The sequence below is a fragment of the Zea mays genome, chromosome 5 (genome assembly GCF_902167145.1).
Source record: "Zea mays cultivar B73 chromosome 5, Zm-B73-REFERENCE-NAM-5.0, whole genome shotgun sequence".
Taxonomy (NCBI): Eukaryota; Viridiplantae; Streptophyta; class Magnoliopsida; order Poales; family Poaceae; genus Zea; species Zea mays.
In genome coordinates, this window is record NC_050100.1 from 146,674,568 (window position 1) to 146,684,177 (window position 9,610).

The 9,610-nt window shown below is 42.6% G+C and overlaps 1 long non-coding RNA gene across 1 annotated transcript; it reads right to left on the reverse strand.

The window, feature by feature from the left end:
• Nucleotides 1-8,612: 8,612 nt before the first annotated feature.
• Nucleotides 8,613-8,995, reverse strand: LOC109939540 (uncharacterized). The gene is made up of 3 exons (XR_002262014.1): nt 8,954-8,995; nt 8,731-8,803; nt 8,613-8,649 (listed from the first exon to the last, which is right to left on the reverse strand). It is a non-coding gene; the product is annotated as an uncharacterized lncRNA (long non-coding RNA).
• Nucleotides 8,996-9,610: the final 615 nt, after the last annotated feature.

Sequence of the window (9,610 nt, forward strand, 5' to 3'; positions counted from 1 at the left end):
CCCCCATTGTCATTTTGCGACGGTGTTGCCACGAAGCAGGCCCTTTCATGTGCCTCGTCGACATCAAAGTTAGCCTCGGTCAAGCCATGGCTCGAATCGTCCTCAAAACAAGTCGGGAACGGATGTTGGCTGGTGACCGATGATGGCCACCAGAGTTGGCACACCAACTATCGTGGTTTCAGAAACCGGGGGACAATGAGATTTGTGTTCGGCAGGGGATGCTAGCGCGGAATCGCTAGGACTCAATGAGAAATCTGAGACACAGAGTTATACTGGTTCGTGCTCGCGCCCTACTCCAATGTAGTGTTGATCGTAGTATTGCTTGGAGCGTGTTACAACAAGTGTGCTTGTGTGACTAGAAAGAAAGTGGCCCTTCCCTTTTATAGTTCAAGGATATGACTTTACAATGGGGGCTTGTATTCTACTAGGCGGTGTCCGGCCAGTTTCCCTTGGATGCTTAGTCCTTCTGACGTCGTTTGTTGGGTCATACGCCACCGTACTTTTGGTATGGCGTACCACCCCATCCATTCGACATACGGGTCCATGTAGCAAGTTCGACGTTGATGTAGCGGCGTCCGACAGGTCCCATAGGGTAGGCTTATAGTGGAGCTCAGGGTCATGCTTGGTGTGACTTTGTCTTCCGTCATGACCCCCGCGTCACTTCCAGCATGTGTAGGCATACATCTAGTATGGTATACCATCCCATCCTTTCCTGTACATTAGTCACTGTAGAGACTCCGACGGTGAGGTCTCTATGACCGGGGTTGACTGGCCCCATATGTCAATTGGGGCTCATCTGATATTGTACGTGATGACGTACTATCGTGTTCGACAGGGACCTTTCGACACGAGCGCACTAGTGGCCAGGACGTGGTTTAGTGGTGATGTGTCTTGTCATGCTGACGTGGATCAACAGCATTGGGTTAGCCCTTCCCTTTTGCTGGTTAGCTTGACATGGGGGTTGGTTGTTCGCTCCGCCTCGCGGGTTGCTCGGCAGGTGCTTGGTCGTCCGCTCCGCCTCGCGGGGTCGCTTGGTAGAGGCTTGGTCGTCCGCTCCACCTCGCAGGGTCACTCGACAGAGGCTTGATTGTCCGCTCTGCCTCACGGGGTTGCTCGGCAGAGACTTAGTCGGTGAGCCGTTATAAAGAGTTTTTTGTGCTTTCTTTGGGCACCCCGTTCCTGGGTGCCCGACACATGATTAAAATGATGCTAAACATGAACGAGTGCACATATTATATTTTTTGCTTCATTCATAATCTCCATGCTTATAATATATATGCTTGGAATTAAAATATATCATAAAATACCTAGTTTCTAACATAGTACATTTTACTATATTTAATTTAAATTTTGATATGAATACCGGTATTGTTGGATATGGATGTAAAACGAATAACTCAAATTTGGATGTACATTCAAATATCTACGAGATTTTTACAATATACATCTTCAATAGACTTAGTAGAACAAAACAATTATACATGTACAAAATATGATTATATGAGCCATAGATATTGACAACTCATATGTAACATATATATATAAACTATTTAATAATTGAATATATTTAAAGCAATAAACTATAATAATATTTATTAAAAAAAGTTTAAAATATATATTAAATTTAATTGATACTCTTAGGAGACATCTTCTGTGGCAAGGGGGTCGTCAGTCCAAAAAATTTCATTTAGTGGATTGGGTGTCAGTGTGTTCGCCCAAAAGTCAGGGAGGATTGGGGGTCTTGAATCTTGAGCTTATGAATGATTCCTTATTATCTAAATGGCTCTGGAATATTGAAACTTCGAAAGGCTTGTGGCAAAAGATTATTGCCAGTAAATATATTAAGGGAAAACCCCTCATTTTGATTAAACAAAAACAAGGTGATTCGCATTTCTAGAAAAAAAATCCTGAGTTTGCGTGACAATTTTTATAAATTCTGTAAAACTGTGATTGGTGATGGTCGGAAGACTAGCTTTTAGAAAAGTATTTGGATTGGGAATCTGCCTTTGTCTGTTCAGTTTCCTGTTCTTTTTGACTTGACCTATGTCAAAGATGTTACAGTTAATGAGGCAATTACTTCTAATTTTGAGGCTCTTACTTTTAGAAGAAGGATTGTGGGTTTTTTGAGGGTGCTATTTGATGAAATGATTGCTCGTTGTAAGCAGGTGTCTTTGTCGGATCAGGAGGACAAAATTATGTGGAATCTGGGAAAAAAGGATTCTCTGTGAATTCTATGTACAAAAAGAGAATGGTTGATCAAGTTTTGATTCCATATAAGTTTTTGTGGAAATCTAAATTGCCTCAAAAAATCAAGGTTTTCTTTTGGTTAGTTGTAAGAAATAAAATTCTTACTAAGGATAACTTGAAGAAAAGGAACTGGAAAGGCTCTTTGGCTTGCTGTTTCTGTGGGGTTGATGAATCTATTGATCATCTGTTTTTTCAGTTTCACATTGCGAAGTATATGTGGAGAGTGATTCAAGTGGCCTTGAATTTGAAATTGATCCCGAGTAGCATCAGCAACCTTTATGACAACTGGTTATGTAAACCAAAGGACAAAATTGCTAATTTGGTTTTGTTTGGTTGTGGTGCTCTATTCTGGGCTATTTGGCGCACTAGAAATGATTGGTGCTTTGGAAATAAACATTTGCTTGATCCTTCTAACATCATTTTTCTTTGCTGCTTCTGGCTGGACTCCTGGGCTACTCGTCAGAAAAAGAAGGAGCAAAAAATGGTGGTTCTAGGAAGCAAGCTAATCCGAAAGACGGCAAGTGAGGCGTTCGGCCGGGCCTTTGGGTGGTGTCCTTTTGACAGGCGCATTTCTGGTTGATATGGAAGCTGGAATTGGAAGTGGTGATGGAGATTGTCGGTCTTTTGATGTTTGTCTTGTTCAGTTCCTTTTGTGGCTTCTGCCTGTCAGTTTGGGTTGTAAATAAGAAAGTCTTATGTAGTTAATCGTAGGCCAAACTTCATCTGCTATCGTAGGCTCTTCACTGATCTAGTTTGATAGTGCTTAGAGTCTAGATAGGGTTCTGGCCGTGCTCGATCCTGTTGGTTGGTGTGCCGCGTGGTTGCGGTTGTTTCAAACTTTCCTATTTCTTAATGAAATAGGGGGCTTCGCCCCTTAAAAAAATAATATATCACCAATTAAAGTAGTTAAAACTAATATAAATAGACATATAAGTACTACCAATTCCATACAATTAATAAAGAATAATGATAACAATAACAAATATTAATGATATAATGTTATTAGACACATAGCTAGGTTTTAAATAGTTTAAATAAAGCATATTATTTGCTATGTTAAACTTAATATAATTTACATTACTAATTAGGACCCGTTTGAATCCAGGTGCTAAAGCAAACGAACTAAATTTTAGATCCTCCTTAGGAGCTAAAAGTGACTAAAATAGTTTTTTTACTAATCAAGTCATTTTTAGCTTTTCTGTTTGCATCTCTTTAGCTCGTAAAGTAACTAAACTTTAGTCATTTTTGTTTTATCTTCTGGAATCTAAATAGGCCCTTAGTTATAGATATAAGTTTTGGATGACTTTACATGGTACTTGATAATGTCAGATATTGCGTGTTTTTTTAATACGAATGTGGAATTAGAATGATAAAAAACATAGAAAATGAATACAGATATATCCACTTATGGGTGTTTGGTTTAAAAAATATTTTTTTCTACATAAGATAGTGCGTCATAAGTCCGAATTTTTTGTTTTTTAGCACTAATTTCGAAAAATATTTACGTTTAGACCTTCAGAAATTTTATATACGTTTTTGGACCCCGATACTCGGCGCCATAGGCTATGGCGCCGAGGTAACACAGCTCGCCGTCATAGGCTATGGCGCCGAGCTGTGACGTGGCGCTAATGGCTCCCTGCAGTTAGGGCTGACTTGGCATCGACTTGGCGCCGCCGCGGCCTCGTAGCTCGGCGCCACAAATCTTGGCGCCGAGCTACGGATGCCTATAGAACCGACCGTGCTGCTGGCCGAGAAGACCTCATCCCCTCTCAATTCAAAACTTCGTCAAAAGTTACTGTATTCAAAGTTTCGAGTTGCAACACTTGGTAGAGCAAGGTATGGTGTCTCACTGATTCGTTTCGTATATTGGGTTGTACTTTTTCGATTATTAGTTTCCAATGTTGCTCATAATATATATAGTATCGTTAATATGATGAGTACATTTCATATGATAGTTTGTGTAAACCGATTATAAAGTCTATTAGGTACAAGTGATAATTATAATCGTTTATTAGATGAAAGACATGTACCGGGAGGTGTTGTGGCAGAAGAGAGGTCGTCCTCGGGAGTTATATCCGGACGTGTCTAGTAAGGATGCTCATGTTCCTCCTGAACTTCCTGTGCCTAATTGTGACTATGGCAGACTGGCTTGGATATGTCAATCCAAACATCCAGACACGGCTGCTCGCTGCTTCTACCTTTGTGGCAGTTTTAACGTACGTAGCTTATGACTTGTGACTTAATTTTGTTCGAATTTTTTATTTTTTAGATGTGTAATAGTGCTTCGTTCCATTGTTTTAGGAGCACCTGAGGTGTTTCTTTTTCAGTGGATCGACGGTCCTGATAAATTTGATCCTCGATATCTTCTTTTCGCTAATTGGCTATGTGGAAGGACTAGTCATGAGCGTTTTAAGCGTTGGATACCTCCTCCCCCGAATCCTCCACCAATGATGGATGCAGAGAGGGATGTAGCAACAGAAAGAAGGATGGACTCACCGTCTCGATGTGATTGTGGAGATCGTGCTGTCATCGACGAAGACACTGCGAAGTACTTCGTGTGTCCGAACATTGATTATGTGAGCCCATCAATACGCTAAATGTATGAACTTGTTATTTTTTATAATAAATTACTAATTTATTCTCCTGCAGCCATACAGGTGGCGTAAGTGTCATTTTAGAGAGTGGTTGTATGGTCCTTTGTCCCATTAGCCAGAAGCAGAGGTAAAGGAAAAGAAAAAAAATCAGTGGGCGGAAGAGTTGAAGTTTGATCTAGTACTCTGCAAATGTGGTATTGAAGCTAAGTATGGATTAGTTCCTTCCGAGCTTGGTGTTGGATATTTTTGTGGACATATGGTAGATTACGATGAGGTTGGTATTTATTTATTATTTTACACCAGCTGTAATGTTAGACCTGTACTTACTATTTTTTTGTAGGAGACGAGGAAATGCAGTTGGGAGAGTTACGACGACAAAGGAGAGGTAATGCGCACAATAGAGTCCAAGAGACTAAAGGGACAGAAGATGCGTTGTGGATCTCAGCTCGTCGATTCGTACATTAACGATCACATACGCGACATGCGTAGGTACGCGAAATCTGCCTTTTTTGATAGCCCGAAGCTTGTAGAGCAGAGGAGGTTGAAGGCGGCACATGAGAAGAGAGCATAGGATGCAAGGGAATGGGAGGCGGCTAGAGCCGAGAAACAGATGTTGGATAATCTTGCTGATCGTCTCAAGGGAAGTGAGTGACAAAAATGATACTATAATTTTGTTAGTACAATTTATTTATCCTGACTTTGCTAACTTATTTTTCTCATTATATTTGTAGAGATTGGATGTGGCGTAAACTATATGGCAGATGAGGCACATGCAAGATATGTTCAGGAAAAAATGGCGACGGTGGAGCTGATGGAGGAGGAGGACGATGACACTTCTAGATTGAGTGAGCTTATCGCTCTCGCAGAGGCAGGATTACATGGGGAAGAGGAGGACGACACATCAAGGTTGAGTGAGCTTATCGCACTAGCTGAGGCAGGATTACGTGCTTAAGAGGAGGAGGAGGAGTTTATGTCTCAGGCCGCCGATGAGGTAGAGGCGGCTTATTACAAGCAGAAGTCTGATGAGGCTGAGGCTGAGGATGAGCTATTCTCCCAAGCTACAGATGAAGCAGAAGCCAATTATTACAAGAGAACTGCTGACAAGTGTGATGCAGGACAATGCAGCAGTGGAACGAGGTTGTCATTGAGGATTGCATGACAGATGACTCCGAAAATGAATTACTTATAGATTGTGATTCTGATTGAACAAACTTGTAGTCTGTTATGTAGTACTTTCATATCAAAATATTATAGAACTCTAATGTTTCAAAATCGTATTGTTTTTATTGCATTTGTCATGTTTTTTTACAATTCACCAAAAAAATCGCAAGAGTTCCCCTTGTTTTATTAACAACCACAGTTATAATAATCACATATTATAAGACATCACCACATTTCAATATACAATACATCACAAAATAACAGAGAATATGACAAAATCCACATGACATAGTGCTTAATACAATGTCCACATAACATAGTCCAAAATACATCGTTCACATCACAAAGTTTTCATCATTAGTCCATATCACAAAGTTTTCAGCATACGACCACATCACGTAGTTTTTATTTCCTCCTAGTCTTACCCTTGCCCTTGGCCCCAAGAGTGTCGGTGCCTGGAGTGTAAGGGTCACGTGGACGCCTTCTACGTGGTGTCAGTTGTGATGGCTGAGTTGTAGGAGCATCCTGCAGCTGTGATGGTCTAATCTCCTCCTGACCTGCGGCGCCAGCGTCGTCGTTGTCGTCGTCGTCGTCGTGCACGTCTTGAAACGTATCCGGCATCGATCGTGAGGAGCTCAGTCCAGCTGTAGATGGTCCAACTGCAGAAATGGGACACTGAACGTCCGGCTGCATAGGAGGCACAGGCAGCTGCACGTCAACGCTCGCTAGAGACTGGCATCCACAATGAGTCGCTGCACGACAAAGATGACGTGATACCCTCTGTAATTGAAAGATGAGTTACATAAATATGTTAGAACATACAAATAAACAATTTCGCTTCTAAACATTCATACTCACTGATAGTAACGAAAGCGTAGTACTGTCTGAAGTTCTATGTGAGATACGCTCAAGTTCAACAACAGATACGAGCATAGAGTTTCCCTATTCACAAGTTAGAACATTAGGATGCACAAAACAAGACATAATGCATTGAATTAACAGAACTAATATTAGTAAAGAACTTGGTACCACTCTGTCAAGGATTGGAGCAGCCTCAATGTGGGACCCTAGTCGAGCTGCTATGTCGAACGAAGTGTCTTCGTCGTCTGACGATTCTTGCTTGGCATAGTCAGCAGCTGTCAACTGTCCCTTAAGCTTGCACCTAGTCACACCAGCATACCAAATCAAATACCTTCGGAAGTTGTAGTTTGTGTGCGGCTGGTCGTTGACATAGTTTAGATCCCCCTGCTGATCCTATTCATCAATATAATCACGGTGGTGGGTCTCAAAGTCCATGACCTTCGTTTGCCTCTATCTGTCGAACCTGCAAAAGTTAGACACATATATTAGTAACTCATTGCATATTTGAAATAATAGTTAGAATAACTAGTGGACAAAGTCACTCACTTGTGAAGTTGTATTGAAGTCGAGAACGGCTCGACCAGAAACTCCTGTCGCAATCCGAACTGTCGAGCAACTATGTGGGGCAAGTGGTACTCAACAGCATAAAAACAAATGAGGGGACACCTCATTAGGTAGATGTTCTCGTCTATTGAGCACACGCTGCTCAACTGTATGCTGGTGAAATATGGATCAAGATACGGTTGCCAGGTCACCTGGAAAAGTATTAGAATTCACATATAAGTTTATAGTCATTTTACCAACCTCTTAAGAAAAAAGATAAAAGTAGACAACTCACCATCGAAGGAGTAAGTGCGTCGAGCTCATTTGAGTACTCCACGTACGCACGCTGGTGTCGTGCGAATGGCTCCTCGACCTAGTCCCAGCGGTAGGCAGCCGTGGGCTTAAGCCGATGTCCGGCTACCACGAACCACTGACGAGGAGCAAACTCTCTGGGTCGACCGACGGGTATGTGTGCCCACATCCACAACTGTAGTAGGTAGACACACCCACCTAAGCTAGCGGTCCTCGATGAACAACGACAAGCCTCGCAAAGTTGCCTGTAGAGGAAGGCCAACACTATAGAAGCCCAGCTGTAACCTCCTGTCGTATCCCAGTCCATCAGGCAGGGCAGAAACATCCATGACGTGTTGTCGCCTATCGCCTCTGGAAAAAGAACTGAACCAAACAGGTGGAGAATCCAAGCTCGACAATGGTAGCCAACCGTCTGCTCGTCTGCACCAGGTGGACACTCCCCAAAAGCCTGCCTAAGCCAGGTGAGTGGGACTCCGGTGTTGTGGCTACCTCGTAGGTCATCAGGAAGCAGTCTGCCAAGGAAGGCCTCCACCCTTTGCCTCCAACCACCTGGTGCTGCCTGACCGGTCATTGGACGACCCATAATGGTGAGACCAAGAATCTTCTGGCAATCTTCCAGCGTCACTGTCATCTCACCGCAGGGAAGGTGGAAAGTGTGAGTCTCTAGCCGCCACCTATTGGAAGACAAACGAATACAAAATCATTAGTATGCAAAGTAGATATGATTACTGTTAAAGTTAAACAAATATAGAAGTCTTTACCTGTCGACCAGAGCTGTCAACGCTGCTGGGTTGAAAGTGGGCAGTCCACGACAAACCTGGAACGATACGACGTCCAAGCCAGCCCTCTCTAGGAGAGGAGTGTACCTGTCATCGTACCTCATCTCCTCCAAAAACTGGTCGTGGGTTCGGACCCGCAGAACGGGCAACACCTAACAATCAAAGTAATTTCATTAGTCAAATATACGTCGCATATACTAATTCGAAATTTTAATATATGTGCAAAATATTACCTCTCCCTCTGCGGTGAGACGGCCCCTGTGGTGCTCGTCGTAGTGAGGGTCCAGCAAGTGGAACTGCGCCATCCTACAAATTAAGATATCAAGGTTAGTACAAATATTAAAATGTAACAAAGACATTGACATAGTACAATAAAAGTTGTGTACAAAGTGTAACAAAAACATTGACATAGTACAATAAAAGTTGTGTACAATAAAATATTAAAATGTATCACACCTGACTAAGTGTCCAAATGCATGTACGTGAGTTGTGGCCAAGTCTCCCGCATTTTCCGCATTCATTCTGCTCTGGGTCCACGAGAAAGGGGGACGCTCGACCTCTCCTACTACTGCCGGAAACCTGATCCATAACCATGTTGCACCGGCTCCTTTTCCTACTACCACGTTTGTCCCATCGATGCGCTGGATCAGCAACGTATACCAGACCGGTGTATGTTGGCCACTGTGACTAATCAAGAAATGGCTCAAAACGAGGGCTCCAGGTACGTACTAAGCTCTCTACACTGAACTCCGAAGGTATTCTGCTCTCAAATGCAAAGTTACGATGACGTGCGACCGCAACATAATGAGAACATGGAAAATGGTACTATCTAGGTTTACCACAACCGCACGAGAATGCATCAAGTAACACGACATGTGTCCTCGAAGGCCGCACCTCACCGTCAGAAGTTATGCCACCTATTGTTGTTACCTCGTATTTACCCAACTTCTCATCAAAGCATTGTACCTCATGTCTATGGGCACGTTCCTTTGAATTATTAAGGTGTGATGTTGGTTTAGGTGCCCATCTCTGCCCTCGCATCTACATTGCCTTGGCTTGTACGTGTCTATCATTAAACCAAGCCACGAGCCTATAAAAAGTGAATGTTACTAT